The sequence below is a fragment of the Diorhabda carinulata genome, chromosome 6 (assembly GCF_026250575.1).
Source record: "Diorhabda carinulata isolate Delta chromosome 6, icDioCari1.1, whole genome shotgun sequence".
NCBI lineage: Eukaryota > Metazoa > Arthropoda > Insecta > Coleoptera > Chrysomelidae > Diorhabda > Diorhabda carinulata.
Window position 1 is genome coordinate 4,004,971 of NC_079465.1, and position 19,853 is coordinate 4,024,823.

Consider the following 19,853-nt stretch of genomic DNA (forward strand, 5'->3'; position numbering starts at 1 on the left):
AATTAGTGCACCTGTTGATTCTACTTTTTTACTTTGAATATATGAAATTTAATTTTGAAATATTCAAGTCCCAAGCAAGTACAATTTATGAAACAATTTTCGTAATTTAAAAAAAATTATTTTTTATTTTGTTGGGAATTTGATTTTTTCACTTAAGTTTCTATATACCTTTACCTTCCAATTCAAATAATTTTCAATTTCAAATAAATATTTAATGTAGAATAACAGACGTTTCTTTGACGATCCTCATCGGCGGGTGTAATTTGGGCGCTAAACATTCCTTCTTTACCTGTCTGACCAAGAAGGGTAGATAATCCGACATGTATTTTCGGCGCTAAGAAGTGCAGGTAGGTCGAGTCATAAAATAACTCAATAGAGGGAAAGTTGATAGATCTTTAAGTAGGTTAGGTTAGGTTAGGTTAGGTAAGGTTATGTAAATCTTGGCGCCTAGTTTACATCTTGTAAAAAGTACATTAATCCAAATAATATTATTATTGTTTTATTTTATTTATTTTTTATGTTTCTATATTTTTTTTTATTATATTTATATACATACATACATATATACATATAGGCACTTGATAATGATACTAATTTTCTTGCGCAATTCGATGACGAAGAATGTAATGCGATTGATATTGTTGAGCAACCTCCAGACGATGTCGTTTCCGATGAAGAAGATTTCGATGAAAACGAATTGGAAGACATAATACCTCAAGATTTTCCTGGAACTCTTGAAATTCAGTCCAATTTCTTGGAGGAAGAGATGAACAAAGCAGTTCCTTCAAGTCCGGTTCAGAAAGCTCCTCAAACCAGTTGGAAGAAGGAACTTGTATCAAGTTGGAAGAAAACCAAAGAGGCAGGAAAAAATAAAAAATGATTTGAAGGAATGTCTGAGACTCAAATATTTGAGACATTACTTACGGAAGTTATATTGCTGTATATAGTAAAGCAAAGTGTCAAGTATGCTACCCAAAATAATCGTCGCTCATTCACACTGTCGGTGGACTGTCTTCGAAAGTTCATTGGGTTCCTGATACTGACAGGATACTAATCTTTCCCATAGGAGCAAATGTATTGGTGCGAGAATGAAGACATAAATTTACACTGTGTAAGGAAATGTATGCCAAGGTATTTAGAAATAAAAAGAAATCTACACCTGAATGATAATTCAAAAATAGATAGAAACCAAAAAAGTTTCAAAATTTCTCCTTTGTTGGAAAAAATGAACAATCAGTTCTTACAGTTTGGGGTTTTCGCCAAAAATATAAGCATTGACGAACAAATGATCAGATACTATGGACATCACTTTTTGAAGCAATTTTTACTTGGTAAGCCGATTCGGTTCGTAACAAGCAATGGGCAATGTGCTGTACTGAAACTGGATTCTGTTTCCATGAGGGAAACCAGAACAAAGCTTTACCAATTGGAGGTCTTGGAGCCTACAGGAACGGTTCGTTACAACAGAACCAACACATTTGATTATAGATTTGATAAAAACAATGATATATTTGCAGTAACTTGGAGAGACAATAATATAGTCAAAGTATTACCAAATCATCAAGGACTTGACGCAATCCATTTTGTATCTCACTATTCCAGAACTGGTATTTTCCTCTTATAACAAATTTGATAGAAATGATTGCTGTAAATGTCCATGTACTTTATAAAACTGCTAATGGAAAAATCCCATTCCTTGACTTCAAGAGTGCTATAGCAAGAACCTATTTGGCAACGTCTTCAATTTCTGATCCTAAGAGGTTAGGCAGACCAAGCCTTCATAAACTAACCAGTAAACGTGTACTAGAAGATATCCGTAAAAGCCGCGATGGACATTTTATTGAAAGGGGGCAAGCAAAGACAATGCGCTGTATGTAAAAAAATAGTGCCAGAAGTGTAATGTTGGAATACGTGTGGATTGTATGCAAAAATGGCATAAATTATTATTTATATTTCAATAGTATTACTTTTTTATTCTTCGACTTTATAACATTTTAAACCATTGTTTAAACCTTTGTATTAGCTGTACCTGCCATGGTTGCCAAATGGGACTTTTTTGGAAAATTGGTATTTATTTAAAAAACCGATAATAAAAACATATTATATTTATTTATTCTTTATTTTTGCATGGCAATGTTGAGAAAAAAATGATATATTAAAATAAATAAAAGTTGGCAGTTCATGGGTTAATATGAATAAACAATTCTGCCAACTGTTAATCACTAAAACACCCGCGATCCCCAAATGGGGCCAACGACAGGGAATGGGTTGAAAAAACTGAAGAAAATTAACATAAATATTATTCTGAAAGTCAGCCGACTAATAGGATGATTTGTAAGTGATTGACTGCGTTTAATAGTGCTGATATAAACACGGTTCGTAAATAAATATTTCAAAGTTATCTTCAAGGTGGTAGCTGCGATTATTCAATGCTGATCAATAGCTCGCTCATATTAAAGAAACAAACATCTGTAAAATCATAACCACAATCATTGCGGTCTTTTTCCCACAATAACTTGAAAAATCCAAGACCATTGAGTTCAAGAGTCCAAATCCAAGAGTAGTGCCTACCATGTAGAGATGCCTGTGGATATTGATCTTGAACTTCTGTAGGCTGTAGTGTCCGGAAATGACGTGCCTATGTGACAATTTAGTCTATGGGGCGGGTAAAGTTCTTTTAATTGGTTGTTCCTCATTGAGGTCGAAACATAAATTCACAAAAGAACAGTTTTTAGGGGTAAAGAGAAGGCTTAATAGATTTGTCGTTCAATAGAGTCATGACTACGATGTTGTCATAAGGATAAAACAAATACAAACCTACATATCGGTCGAATTAATATCCATTTTAACACAAAAACATTCGAAACTCTAATACTGGAATATTATTATTCAAGCACGGAATATATGTATAATAACAAGACGTTTTTTATTTGCAGCTTGGTAGCTCTTTCGATTTTTCCAAATCCATCTCCATTGCATCCAACCCGATCTACTTCGTTCTTCCTTTTCTACCTTATCAAAACTTCCGGTACAACATTACTACATTATCTCCCTACATTATTAATTCTTCTATTTCTCTATTTATTCTTCTTCTATGTTCATGAATGTTCATTTCGACCACACGTCTCCGCAGCATAAATATTGATTGGCCTTATCATTAGTTTATTACTATTGAGTTCTGTTTAATCTTTAATTTCTTTGCTCATCACAATTTTACTTGCTTCTGTATCTTCTCTCTAGCTTCTTCTATTTTGTCTCTAACGTTAATTGTTATTACACCTAATTTTGACTTTTTCTCTTCTTTTTTCTCTCTTATCACTGCATTACATATAATTCGTTCTCTTGGCGTTAATTTCTCCTCATTTCATTCATTTGACACCCTTTATCTCCAATTGTCTTTTTTTATATACATAGTGCAGAACCAAGATGTTGCTGTTAGCCCCATTCAGAAAATTTATAGACGATTATGAAGAAATAAATATTGTACCACATGTATTCAAAGAAAGAAATGAATATAAAACTAAATCATGTGAAAATCTTGTCTATAAGCCACACTAGCAACGTCACAATTTCCCATTAATAAAACCAAATAAACCATAAAATTCATATAAAATTGATGGCCTATGATTAAAACTTAGTAGCAGTTTAGTCTAAATTCTATGATGTACTGTCCGCTCTCAGCCACCAGCTAGGCTTATTAAAAATTTATTAATTAATTTTGTCTATTTCGGAACAGGTTTAAACCATTTCTAATTTTATCTTTGACACTTTATGAGCTAAGGAATGGATATAGAAATACGAGGTCTAACATTAGTAATAATTAAGCGATCCTTGTGGTGAATCTTTAATATAAAAATCTTCCACCGCTTATTGTGTTAACCCTGCTCTAACCACACATCATTCTTTCAACAACGTACGATCAATGGTTCTCTCTTAACTGTAAGAATTCCATATGTTAGTGATCGCAAAAATGGAGAAGAGAAAGAAACGATTCGGCAACAGAATGTAATGATTTATTAAGCCGTTGCTTCAAATGTTCAAAGGGGACTAGAAACTTGCAGCTTGTACACGCTTTGATCCGATAAGATCGTCGGTAAATGATTCAAATGATAGCAGGAGAACTAAATATCAAACACAAGATCGCCAGGCAGAATTCAACTCAAGATTTCATCATGAAAAAGATTTGTGCAAGAACGGCAAAAACAACATCGAAAGTCAATCACAAAAAACAGTCTGGAACAGGCAGAAACTGCTCGGCTGCATCCCTAAACGTAGCTTCGGAGCTATGACAGTCACCAAACGAATCAAGAGGGAAACAAGCTCGCATAAGAAAGTCGTGAAAACGGTGCACATCTGCTGGACCCAGACATTGCAAACATTAGATTATCGCTTCGCGAGGATGCACTCTGATTGTAACGCAGCTTGTACACGCTTTGATCCGATAAGATCGTCGGTAAATGATTCAAATGATAGCAGGAGAACTAAATATCAAACACAAGATCGCCAGGCAGAATTCAACTCAAGATTTCATCATGAGAAAGATTTGTGCAAGAACGGCAAAAACAACATCGAATGTCAATCACAAACAACAGTCTGGAACAGGCAGAAACTGCTCGGCTGCATCCCTAAACGTAGCTTCGGAGCTATGACAGTCACCAAACGAATCAAGAGGGAAACAAGCTCGCATAAGAAAGTCGTGAAAACGGTGCACATCTGCTGGACCCAGACATTGCAAACATTAGATTATCGCTTCGCGAGGATGCACTCTGATTGTAACGCAGCTTGTACACGCCCTAATCCGATAAGATCGTCGGTAAATGATTCAAATGATAGCAGGAGAACTAAATATCAAACATAAGATCGCCAGGCAGAATTCAACTCAAGATTTCATCATGAAAAAGATTTGTGCAAGAACGGCAAAAACAACATCGAAAGTCAATCACAAAAAACAGTCTGGAACAGGCAGAAACTGCTCGGCTGCATCCCTAAACGTAGCTTCGGAGCTATGACAGTCACCAAACGAATCAAGAGGGAAACAAACTCGCATAAGAAAGTCGTGAAAACGGTGCACATCTGCTGGACCCAGACATTGCAAACATTAGATTATCGCTTCGCGAGAATGCATTCTGATTGTAACGCAGCTTATACACGCCCTAATCCGATAAGATCGTCGGTAAATGATTCAAATTATAGCAGGAGAACTAAATATCAAACACAAGATCGCCAGGCAGAATTCAACTCAAGATTTCATCATGAAAAAGATTTGTGCAAGAACGGCAAAAACAACATCGAAAGTCAATCACAAAAAACAGTCTGGAACAGGCAGAAACTGCTCGGCTGCATCCCTAAACGTAGCTTCGGAGCTATGACAGTCACCAAACGAATCAAGAGGGAAACAAGCTCGCATAAGAAAGTCGTGAAAACGGTGCACATCTGCTGGACCCAGACATTGCAAACATTAGATTATCGCTTCGCGAGGATGCACTCTGATTGTAACGCAGCTTGTACACGCCCTAATCCGATAAGATCGTCGGTAAATGATTCAAATGATAGCAGGAGAACTAAATATCAAACACAAGATCGCCAGGCAGAATTCAACTCAAGATTTCATCATGAGAAAGATTTGTGCAAGAACGGCAAAAACAACATCGAAAGTCAATCACAAAAAACAGTCTGGAACAGGCAGAAACTGCTCGGCTGCATCCCTAAACGTAGCTTCGGAGCTATGACAGTCACCAAACGAATCAAGAGGGAAACAAACTCGCATAAGAAAGTCGTGAAAACGGTGCACATCTGCTGGACCCAGACATTGCAAACATTAGATTATCGCTTCGCGAGAATGCACTCTGATTGTAACGCAGTGTTTAGCTATCCTTTTCGACGGATGTATCTTCCTGCAACTTCATTGTTTTCCCCAAAATGTAAAATAATACTTTTTGTGAAAACTAGCATTATCCAAAAGTAGACAACTATGAGAAATAAAGAGTTATTTCAATCTAATGATTGTATTCTATGGCCCACAGTAGAAAACACACAATCAATTATTATCTAGGCTCTTTTTATAACTGAAAATTACGAAAATTTCTAGTTCGAAAACATTGTATGCTTTGATTTAATATATTTTTTTAATACCAATCATGTCTTTTATATTAATACTAATTAATATTTATGGCACCTAAAGCCTATAAGGAATTTTCGAATAAGAAAAAAAACTGGTTCAAGCCATCACCTCGAACAGCTTTTGTACAAATTTAATCCCATAAACAAAATATTTTGATACTTTTTTTTGTAATAATTTCTGATCCTTATCTAGACCTATCAAGTCATAATAGCTATAAAAACTATTAAGCGTCGCTTCTCTGTATACAGTCAGATTAAAATCGAAGGTAATAATTTAAAATCGGACAGGTAGTAAAAGTATGGGATTTTCGGTTGATCCATCAATACCAAAAATAAATCTTCAAGAATTGACGGTTTAACACTTTCCTTACACTAAAAAATATATAATTTATTAACTTAATTCCTTATACCTGTCTCGTATAGATTGTCAAGTATTCGACAGACTTATTTAGAATTCGCGGGATCGGAAAAAATATTCATTTACAACTACCCGTCATCCTACAAAGAAAATAGGAATAAACTATTTCTTTAAATATTCCAAATTCAATTTTTTAAATGGAAAACCTGCGATATATCGCTCCAAAGGTTTCTTCATACTCTATTCAAAAATATTTTTTAGTTTTGAGTAACGATTACCGTAGAAAGAAATAAAATCATATGATTTCAGAAATTCACTACAATTAATCAAAAACTTAAAAATAATACAAAATGTAATGAAAGAGATTATGAATGTCAATGAAGTAGAGGCTCAAAATGTTCACACATCATCCTATTCTTCAAAAAACGGTTTTCTAACCTCAATTATACTTTATTTGGAAAGAATGTGGAGTAATAAATGCTCATAAATGCAAAACTCCGAAATTTTTAGTACGGTACTTTACGTCCAAAATAATTGACCGCAGTAAAATGTAAGCGGTTATCTAGATAATCCGAATGGCCATCATTTTCTTTCCAAATATTTCTCTCTCTATTTTAATACTTTCACACCAACCTCTGAATCTCCCCAAAAGTATGAAGCCGTTGCAATGGGTTTATTGTAATTAATAGAATATTATTATCGCTTTTTAATATACAACCATGGCTTTCTCGTTAACAGAGAGGCGCATCTTCATTTTATGTATTGGAGTATAGTTTTCAAAGGTCGACGATTCTGTGACAAACACTGCGCTAGAAATGCAGTTGTGTATTGGGAATTTTCTTTTATAAAACTTGTCAATAACCATTTAAATATACCTCATATTTTAATCTTTTAATACCCTCTTGCAAAATGTACCTAATTATCATTTTCCCCAGAAAACATTTACAAACATTTACAAATCGTTTCCAAATTAACCTGTCTGGTATAGGTATATACTATAAAGGGCGTGAACTATTTACCTGTCAACATCATTCCTTTCTTAAAATACCCCAAAGGAGTTGTTTTGGCCGATAAGTAAACATAGTTGAAAATTTGAACTTGATGCAATAAATTTCTTATAAAATAAATGTTGGATTCATTCGCTAAGGTTCCATAAAATAATAAATTGTTGTCTTAAATGTTGGTACGGTTATGGTGGCCAGAAGAGGGATTAATTTATTACTCTACACTCTTTCCGAATAGAATATAACTAATCAGACTATACACAATGTCTTTGAGATATCCCCCTAGAAATAAATCTAATAATGTAAGATCAGGTAATCGAGCTGGTCATTATATCTCTCCTCGTTTCCCCATCTACCAATTAGATAATATCGCAATGAGATCCTGCTGGAAATTGAGGATATCCTGGTTCGGGATTTAACTTTACTAAAGTTGAAATGGAATCGTTTTGAAATAATGATCGTCTTCGAAGAAAAAGGGACCAATGATATGGTTTCCAACAATCCCTGTCAACCAATTGAGGAGAGTTGGTATGGTCCTCTTGTATTTTTTCTGATTATCTCGTTTCCTTATGTATATTCTTATCAAAAACGTTGTACGTAATGAAATTTTTGTCTACAACATGTATATCATAATATATTGTTATTTCTGAATAGTTTCATTTGACCACACTAATTATTTCATGTTTTGATAACCATGGTACAATAGTCGACAATAAATTTAGAGAACGCGATTTGTTCAAATTGAAATAATATATATGTAAATGGTAACTATTGTATTTGCAAAAATTAATCTTTTAAATACTTAAATAATACAGAAATGATTAGGCTTTGAATATAGACGACGACCTAACCACACGACTATAAACGCAAAGCAGAATTCATTTATGAAAGTATAGTTAATCGATAATATTTAACAGTGAATAAAAATAATAGATCCAAGGCTATTCCGTAATTTTCTCAATAAATATCAATTTGAAATTAGTATCGCTAACTTTTGAAAAAATTATGAATCTAATATGATTGTTTTAACCCCGTTTATTAGTGAAATTTTAAGGGTGGAATCAAATATTCTGTAACTCCCTATTTCATATAAGAATTAAGTTTACAAACTGCAAAGTTTTCAAACTGAACGACGACGTTCTAAGAAATACGTAATAGGATAGTTTGAAGACTTCAAAAACACCTTTCGAGGATGGTTCCAGAAGTAACTGGCAAGACCTAGAGATGGCGTTGGTGGCTTGAAAAATATAAATGTAGTAGTACGACCTGCATCGCAGTGGTCAACCAAATGAAGTGACATCTCCAGAAGCGCTGAAAGTGTGCAAGCTAGCAGAAATTATAAGTATTTCAAAGAGTGCAGTATATCGAATATTAACTGAAAATTTGGACATGAGAAAACGCTGCGCAAGATGTTTCTATCGAGAGTTGAATAAAGTTTCACAGATATATAGCAAAAGTTATGCGCCGATTCATAACCATGGATGAAACGTGGATCCATCACTGCACACAACAATCAAAACAATGGACTAAAAAGGGAGAACCGGCTCCAAAGAAGGCAAATACCGTTTCATGTGCAGGCATAGTCATGGTGTCAGTTTTTTGGGATGCGCGTGGGATAATTTCTTATCAACGACGAGTATTGTGCGAGCGGAGAAAACAAGCAAAAATCGCGGCATTTGGCTAAGAAGAAAGTGTTATTTCGTGAAGAAAATGCACCAACTCACACATCCGTTATTACAATGGCCAAAAATAATTAATTAGAGTTTGAATTGCTACATCTTGCACCCTATTGGACAGATTTAGCTCCTTCGGATTATTTTCTTTTCCAAGACTTGAAAACATGGCACGAAGGTCAAAGATTTTCCAACAATGAAGAGGTGATATTTTAATTTCTGTCCATTTTGACAAAATTTTAATCAACAAATAGATTTTTGGATTGGCAACAACAGTTGCTTTAGTCCAGATTCATTCTAATAATTTTCAATATCCCAGTATTTTTTATTAATCCTCGTATTATGTACTCAAAACCTGAACGGTAAGCATTGTTGATTGATCAATTTCGTAATAGCGGAAACGTCAAGCGCCATATTATTAAATAATTTACATCTACAATCATTTTGAGTATTGATGTAGAGAGAGATAGTAATAAACACGAGTAAACCACAATATTTATGAATAAAACCCACGTTTGGCACGATTATCGCCAATGACCAAGGCCATATCATAAATATCGCCATAATCATTAATGAAACCGAATCGAAACATTCACAATTATCAATCAATGGATATTTTCACTTATATCATTATAAAACTTGAAGCCTACATGTTTCCACAACGGTCCGGAGTGAATGAAAATTGCATCATACGTTTAAGTAGTGTCTAGTAGCACGAATCCAATACTTTATTCATTAACATCTTATATAAATTAAAAAGGTATATAGTTGACATTTTCTCAATTAATAATTTACTTTATATACACGGTTTTCCGAACCAGAATTTAATTAGAAATACTACTACAACGAAGAATGTGAAAGTTGTCAAGTTTTTAATCGATTTCATTTGCATTTAAAAATTGTATAAGATCGGTTTATGCCTTCTTAGATCCTGTCAGTATGATAATATTGTTTCATATTAACGGGATACGAAATGATAATTATTATATTCCCATAAATAGCATCAGTTGCTCAACACCAATTATTTCAGCTCTATCCACTGTATATATCTATAAATGAAACTATAACTACATGTATAACAGTTTTTGTTGAACTAATTTCCATGGATCTCATCCCTTAGTTCTCAAATCTCTTCCAATCTCCTTCCCCGGTATTTTTCTTCATTTTTCCACATTCCTCACCTTTTAGTACCCATTCCACGTATATATCCCTACAATCTCACCCTCTGGGCTTCAATTATAAGGGATATACTTGAGTACTTATACAATTCCACAAGGAAATCTTTCTAAGCTTTCTATTTTCCCATATTTTTGGTTTATTTTGCTCTTTCCTGTTTATTGTCCATACTTCACCTGCGCAGGTAACTTAAAAATGTTTGGTAGATTCTTATTTTAGCTGTTCGTGATTCTTCTTTTGAGATTAACAATTTTTATATCATTTCTGATGCTTTATTACCTTGTGCTATTCTTTTCCTTCGTGCGTCTCATTTATTTGTGATCCTGACTCCTAAGTAATCGATTTCTTCCACTTTTTCTATTCTGTGTGTTAATTTTCTCATTATCTTTCTATTCGTTAATCACCAGGTCATATTCTCTTGCCTTTGTTTCCAGTAGCTTAACTATACTTTCAAGTTCTTCTCGGGATCTTACCATAAGTGGAAGAGGGTTGAGGATGATGGATTTCAGATCTTTTCCAATCTAGATTTCGTTAGAAGTTCTTCTCTCCAAAGTTACTTAGCTCTCGATTTTTCGTACCATCATTTTCGCTGGTTTTCTGTCCATAAGAGATTAATAGCTTATGAAAACTTTTCTCGAAACAGTACCCTTAGAGAGATAGAAAACTATTTTACAAAGCAAGATTGTTTACAATAAATAGGTTGGATTGAATACATTTGATTTTCTTCTTGAGACAAAAAATAATAACGAAAACTGGAATGCCAGCCTTCAGGAAAAAGACGTAGTGAACGACGAAGATAAGATGATAAGCGTACATTGATGGTATGATAGATATAGACCTGAGAGTGGGGACTGGAATATAAGGGAGCTGGGAAGGATAAAAGAATGAAGTCGTAAGAGAAAAAACTGACAATAAAGAAGAGAAGAAGAAACTGAGAAGACATTTTTTTTAACTGTACTGGGCAAACTAAAATTTTATATACCTTGGCGGCAGTCTGGTGGCAACCTTTAGGTCCGTCTAGCTTATAGTGAAGATTGATGTGGTTTACCAAAAATTATACATTAAAAACTTCACTTAGGGGTCTAATCTGATGCATAAACTCATTTCCTGCACGCATGAATGCTCAAATCAGTACGCAGCTTCAAGCAGTAAGATCTGACTGTAGTTGAGTTAGTGCTATAGTGATAATCACGATTTGGAATCGACAGTTTTAGCGCATTTGGTAATAAAAGTCCTTAACGAGCAATAGTATTTCGCTGCTCTTTTAGTTTCGGTAGCCTTGGTAATGGCATTCATGTAGGGGGTGATTACTATGAATCTAAATAAAATCAATTTCTTTAAAAGAGTTTTTTTTGTATCTCGAAAGATATAACGTCACTATGTATACCTTCAGAGCATCGTTGGATTGAAATTCAAGAGAAATTCACGCCGGGAAAAGTTGTGGCTTTCAAATCTTGTGGTTACCGTCATATCAGCCTTCTTCGTTATCGTAGCTGGTGTTGGTATATTCTGGTACAATACTATATTTATAACGAATCTCTGTTGATCTAGGCTTCGACATTCTAACAAAAAATACAACAAATACGAGGTGATATCTTGTCGGGCGAAACTCGATCGGCGCTGTTGACGTAAGCAAGCCATTGGAGCGTTACAACAAGAGGACGGTGTAAAAATATTAAAAATTTATATAAACTCTATTATAAGTGCTATAGACGTGCGGTAAATTTCAAAATTTATGTTACGACGTGCCCAATAATTTGAAAATTTCAAATCCATTCGAGGCAAAAATAAAATCAATCATACGGTCATTAGTATTTGTAGTCACTCCCTATTTTCAATAGATAAGTGTCTATTATACATATATTCAAATTATAGGTTCTCGCTATATTATGAAATATTAACCGAAATTATATACCTAAAGATATTTATTTTGGTAGAATAAGGAATGTCCTTTATCGGATATTATTGAATACAAAAGATTTATATCCTGTGTTTGAGTAATATTTTATTGTCATTAATAGCTTTCTTAATGTTTTCATGTAGCAAATAGGAAATGTTCAAGTGTTCTAGTAGGTTAAATATCTATAATCTATTCGTGATGTACGTAAAATTTAAAAAGAATTGGCGCAGAATATTTTCTATTATATTAAAATTACACGATTCATTCGATTCATAATTTGATACCTAATAAATTGAATAAACTTTTATTATTAATTTTATTTAATTTAGACAAAAGATCACTATTTTTTACGTAATTAATTCTGCTGAAAGACGTAAAGGTTAAAATACAAAGTCCATCAAATAATCTAAACTTGCTTTTTCTTCGGCTACAATCTTTCAGAGCCCACAACTTCCAGTACCTACAAAATTGTTTCAGTCAAGCTCACATCAGAGTTCTAATAAAAATATTGGAGATGAAGAATTTGTACAATCACAAGAACCACGAAAATCTCATTATCTTGCCTCAAAAGACTTTAATGACTTAATAATCGGTATGAGACATTTTCTACGTTCTTTACCGAAGAAGATGGACTTTGTTGCTTGAAATCAGTTTTATTACATAACGGAAATGAATTTCTATTTCTTCTAGTCGCTCATTATGTACATTGGGAAGAAAACAACTAAGATTTGAAATATAAATAGTTTAAGGGGCGGTTCATTCGAGATTTTAAGATGATAGGATTCTCAATGGGACTACAGGGTGGATACATCCGTGTTATCTCGTTTGTGGGATAATAGAGCGGATGATTAACATTATATTCAACGATCATTGCCACTAAGAATTGTATTTTATGCTAGGAAACAAAACTTTAAATGTAAATCTATTCCTGATTCTTAAATTTATTAATTTCGCCTTATGAAACAATTCGTAAAAAAGCTAGATGAAAGATCTGAAGCTCTTACATAGTTGAAGCTGAAATTAGTTACCAGTGTTCAACACAAAAATTTTAAAGGATGAGTTTTTGGATTTTTAGGGAATAAAAAGTTGAAAATTACTGATAGCAAATCGATAACATGTTAAAAGATATTAAAACTAAGGGCTGTAGAGAATGTTTAAAAGTACTTTCTTCATCACAATAAATTGGAGAAGACACAGAAATTTTTTTCAAATGAGGGATTGCTTTTGTTATACAACACACGTATTTTACCGTACGATTCGATTTCCTCAAATAGATTTCGATATTGGTGAAGCCAAAAAAAAACAGTCCAAAAGGCATTGTCCATTAAAACAACCGGTCTAATTCTTGTGGCATGAGTTACAGCAGAAACGTGGCATCCAATATTTATTTTGGTTGCTAACATCCAGGCTGAAATATTCACGATATCACGTCTCAATTAAAGGTGTAATAGACTTTTTTGGCTTTTAGGTGTATATTTCCGGAAATATAACAAACTAACACATTTGCGTGACTTTGCGAAAATTATTGGTGATAACTCTGAACTACAAACAGAATTTAAAAGAAAAATCACAAATATTGAAACGCAGAAATAAACAACAGCTTTGGTTCAAGTAACTTTGAGTGTAAGTCATACCTAACATTCATAACAAGTACTGACCAATTAATTAAAATTTTGGTCTAATATCAATTGCAGGAGACAGTTATGCGTGGAACAATCAATATTTTATAAATACACACGGCACTCATAACAAAATGCAAAATGAATCACCAGAAAGTACGGGTATCACCAGGAAGTACGGGTTTACGTCCCAAAAAGGCGATTCTGTGTGTTATCGCTGTCACCAAATGTAATATGCTCAAATTTGATAGGCACCAGTGCCAAATGTCACAAAAGCGGAGGAGTTATAGATATTTATGATATAAGTGTCGTGAAGATTCATATTACGAAATGAGATGGGACATAACCCATTGAATATCGTAATATGAATTTACGATACGAATATAGTACATTATTTTACCTACTACCTATAATGTTAATTAATTACTCAAAATTAGTCAATATTCCTGAAATTAATGATACTAGCATCGAATCCTTTAAATAAGTATCAGAAATCATTATAATAGAAAAGACCGAACTCTGTAGCTATATTAGAACCTGAGATATAGATCTTTGAATGTAGAAAAATTGCCAAAAACCTACAAAAATCCATATCTCCACATTGAATGTCCGCGCCTCTAGCTCCTCTCCATCTCAACCGATTTAAGTGTTCAAAAACTCAAAAGAAAGAGGATGTTTCAGCGAGTGTTCTTAAGCCAAAACGAACTCTGTAGCTATATTAGAACCTGAGATATAGATCTTTGAATGTAGAAAAATTGCCAAAAACCTACAAAAATCCATAACTCCACATTGAATGTCCGCGCCTAGCTCCTCTCCAACTCAACCGATTTGAGTGTTTAAAAACTCAAAAGAAAGAAAATGTTTCAGCAAGTGTTCTTAAACCTAAACGAACTCTGTAGCTATATTAGAACCTGAGATATAGATCTTTGAATGTAGAAAAATTGCCAAAAACCTACAAAAATCCATAACTCCACATTGAATGTCCGCGACTAGCTCCTCTCCAACTCAACCGATTTAAGTGCTCAAAAACTCAAAAGAAAGAGGATGTTTCAGCGAGTGTTCTTAAGCCAAAACGAACTCTGTAGCTATATTAGAACCTGAGATATAGATCTTTGAATGTAGAAAAATTGCCAAAAACCTACAAAAATCCATAACTCCACATTGAATGTCCGCGCCTAGCTCCTCTCCAACTCAACCGATTTGAGTGTTCAAAAACTCAAAAGAAAGAAAGTGTTTCAGCAAGTGTTCTTAAACCAAAACGAACTCTGTAGCTATATTAGAACCTGAGATATAGATCTTTGAATGTAGAAAAATTGCCAAAAACCTACAAAAATCCATAACTCCACATTGAATGTCCGCGACTAGCTCCTCTCCAACTCAACCGATTTAAGTGCTCAAAAACTCAAAAGAAAGAGGATGTTTCAGCGAGTGTTCTTAAGCCAAAACGAACTCTGTAGCTATATTAGAACCTGAGATATTGAGGATAGAACGTGTGTATGTGAAAAACTCCCATGAGTAATGTACAGGGGGAAATCACATTTGAGTATAACTTGAGAATGGTGAAAATTAGATGAAATCCGATGGTTGATGGCTGATCTGTGCATCAATACCTTTCATTGAAAAAAAAAATTAAGCAAATCGGTTGGGTGGAGCGCCTGAACGGACTCGGAATGGAAATCATCAATTTTTTCAATATATAAGATTAGAATTATAACAAGCAAGCGTTGCGCTAATTGTTGATTTATTTTGCGAACTGTCAATTTTGACGCGTTTGATATGATTGTATAGACATGAGCTCCGTCTATGAAAGTGTGGATTCTAATATAGAACTTGTGCATATAACGCAATACAAACCCTAGTACCCGCTAAATCCCGCAATAGATACGAGAAAGAATATAAGCGATTCGAAGACTGGTCCAGTTCAAAAAAAGTCCGTGATATATCGGAGAAAACTTTATTAGCTTAATTTGCTGGGAAAGCTGAAAAATAAAAGGCATCATCATTATAGACACATTATGGTAAGCAGAAAACAATGATATCTGTGAATAAAAATGTGGACATAAGTAAATATTCACAGCTATTGGCTTTTGCGGAAAAGTGAAGGTCACAAGCCGAAAAAATCCAATAAGAAGCCAATGATGATCAATTCTTGATGATGAAGGTAAGATTATACATAAATATGGTGACATTTCAATGTAGCATATTATTTTTATAGGTTTCCTTAATCGTAGGTGTGTTTGGCGCCAGCCGAAGAGAAGAATTGATGAAGTTAAAAATTGGTGATGTAGTTGACGAAGTAACGTTCATAACGATCAAAATACCGAATACTAAAACTAAAACACCGCTTGAATAACGACTTCGAACTCAAAATATAGTCCATGACCGGTTGTTTATTTAATATAAGAATGGAAAATGTTTTTCTCAACTAATTGGTATCAATACTTTTCGGCGCATTCCAAAAGAAAGAACAACGTTTCTGGAGCTACCAAATCCACCACAAAATACAGGTCGCTGTTTTAAAAGATATGCACATTTTGAAGAGACACGGTGGATGGAAATCCACTAGTGTTGCTGAAGGATATGTAAAAACATCCTTAGAAAACAAAAAAAATATAGCTACTAAAATAATGGGAGGAGAAATCGTTTCTACAAAAAATTCAATTTGAATTGAAAACTACAATTCTTCAATTGCCTCCACGTCAGCTGGAATAAACATCACTAATTGTACAGTTCATTCCACTAGTGCAGTAGTGGGTAGTAGGTAAATATCTACTATTACCTTGTAATTAAGAGACAGTGGGTCGTTCACCTGAACGGAAAAGGATCGTTGGAGGTTCCTTAACTTCCCAAGAAGTCAGCTCTATCTTTAAAATACCCTCATATATATCCGTGTTTATTACAAAGAGCTGAAACCTGGAGAAAGTGCTAATGCAGATCTTTATAGGATAGAATGAACCAATATGCCATTCCAACATTGAAAGCTTCTACACTAGAGGGTACGATGATGTTATAACGAAGACCATTATATTATTATTTAAATTTCATTTGTTTGAATTTAATTGAGTCGATGGGGATATGATTTCAAGTGAAAACACATCTTTGAATCGTTAATCTTGGTTCGCTCTGTAATATAGGCGCTTAAATATAATAATCGATAATAAATCTAATAAAATTCTAGTGATATGATAAAAAAGTGAGAACGAAAGGTGTTTGAAAACTAAATGGTAATTGCGCCGCCGCCGCTAAGTTTCGTCCCCTCTGGGCATCAATTTTAGATTATATTTATAGCATAAGCAAAACACAAAATGGATAATTTCAGTCTCTTACCGACTTTCTAGCCAATATAAATGTAAATGCTTTCGTATTATTATCAATAAATTTCAACTTGTTGAGAAAAAAAAATACTGCGTAAATGAGTAGATCTAAATTTAAGTATTACTAAGACCTGTTTTGTTCGAATTACATTACATGAAAAATGGGTAATATTCTTATTAATATTCATAAAGTTAACAAAAATTGAGGCCCTATACAAAATTAAGTAGGGTAAAACGACGCTCTTGCCCCGAGAAACGGCAACTCCTTGAATCATTCCCGTCTGTCATTGTGTTCTTTTTCAAAATAATAGATCGCTTAGAAACTATATTTACAGTTGGTATATCGCAAACTTCTATCCCGATTCAGTCGACATCCTCCCCATTTTATTTGTTTTTTTTCCTTCTTATATAGTAGGTTTTAAACCCTTTTTTTTCTTCAGTTTCAGCCTCCTGGATCCAGATTGTCATACCACCTCTTTCTCGATCGACCAATACTTCTTCGGCCACTAGTCTATTCCATTCTTGTTTAAGTTTTAGTGCCCAGTCAATTACATTTTCTACCTTGCACGTATTTCTTATGTTTTCACTTTTTTCTCAGTCTAAAAGTATTTTCCCTGCTATTTTCCTTCCGTTTTCTCTAGTAATCTGTTTGTCTTAGTCTTGTCTCTGCTGTGTATGTCAGTATACGTCTAATTGTTGTTTTCTATATTCTGCTTTTTGTTTCTTTTGTAAGATGTTTTATTTTTCCAAATAGTGTTGTTGCGGCATCCTGCTACTTTATTTGTTTTGACGACCGCATTGTCGACATCTTCATAGTTCGTTATGTCTATTCCTAAATATCTAAATTTTAGTATCTGTCGTATTAAATCACCATCAATTTCTATTTTGCAGCATAGAGGTTCCTTAGACGTTATCATACATTTCGTTTTCTGAGCTGAAATTATCATATTGGACTGTTTACTTATTGTGTTGAAGATGTGTACTAGTCTCTGGAGATCGTCTTCGGATTCAACGAACAGTACGTCATCATCCGCGTAGCAAAGTATTTTAAGTTGTTTGTTACCCATCTGGTACCCTTTGCCCTTCGTCCATTATTATATTGAGTCATTCTGGCTTGGACTTGGACTTGGTTATGGGAATAGAAGTTCTCGATGGTCTGATTTCTATATTTATCGGGATGTATAACATCTTCAAGTTGAATGAGGTCAAACGCTTTCTCAAGGTCTATGAAACACTGATATGCTGGTTTATTATATTATATATTATATACTATAAATACAGCGTCCACGCATGACCTTCCGGATCTTTTGTGACTAGTTTCAAAGTTGTATCTAATAAGTTTATGCCCCTATAGTTATTTGGGAACTTTGTATTTGTTTTTAATTCTAGTACCTAATCCTAATTAAGAATTATATAGATACTACTATTCAATATTCAATTTCTATTTGTTTTTTAGTTCTGAAATTCATTATCTACAATATTTTTCATATTCCTTGTTCTTCCTTAAGCTTTAAAACCTTTTGTTTCACCGGTAATTCTTCACTATTCTTATTTCGTTGAACTTATAACTTCTTCCTGTTGATATTTGGTGTTTTCATAAACATAAGTTTCATATCTAACTCCAATTGACTTCTCCTCGTATTTCTTACTTCGTCCTCGGTATTTACCGCTTATTGGGTGAGAGGGAGTATTAGATTAATCACTACTCCCATGTATTTAATTTTTTTGGTTCACTGAATATCTTGGCCGTTTGATTTTTATATAACAACAAACATAAATAAAATATTACATAACATTTGCAAAATAAATAAGTGATAAGTTTCACAAAATGTTCTTTCGACTCTTACTTAAGAATGTTAATGTTTTTTTTTTTGAATATGCTTCACTTTCTTTCATTATTATGATAAAATGTCCACAGAAGGTGATGTTTTAGTTTACAAACATTCCATTTACAAGAAATGAGTCTCTACATGCAGTTGATAAGAAGTATCGTCACCAAAATCAACTATTTTTTGTTTCACGTTATTTTCTTTAATTCGCTTTATTAATTTTGAATTGAATTTGAAACAATCACTCAAAATGGATTCATTTTTTATCCCAATAGTTTGATTATAAAATCTACTTCAAGAACACCAATTAATTAAAGTAATTATCATAATTTCCACGTGAAAATAAATATATTTGCTCAAATAGATACTTCGTAATGGGATTACGGCAAAATTAAATATCCAAGTGTACTATTTCTAATATATTTCCAATCTTTCGATCACAATTATTATTCCCTTATTCCCTGATATTTTAGTTAGGATTGGAGATTAGTTCTTCGAATAATATTGGATACAAAACCTTCTAACGATATAAATAAATCTTTATAATATTTAATACATTAAACTTACGGTTTTAAATGATATGTCAGATAAAATTGCAGCTCGAACAGTTTTACCTAGAAGTTTGTAAGTGTTCAATTTGAGCACCATTTGTCACACGGCACACGTCAAGTTTATAGCCGAGTCGTTCCCAAATGTTGATCAAGGTATCTTCAGTAATTCAGCTGCTTGAATCTTGTTTCTTGATCATGGAATCACAGCTGGTAGCAGAGGCACACAAACCTTCAAGAAGCTCCAAAGTTAACCCACTAGTAAGTGATAATAACAGTTAGCAAAAAACCCAATTTTTAATATGAGTTTCG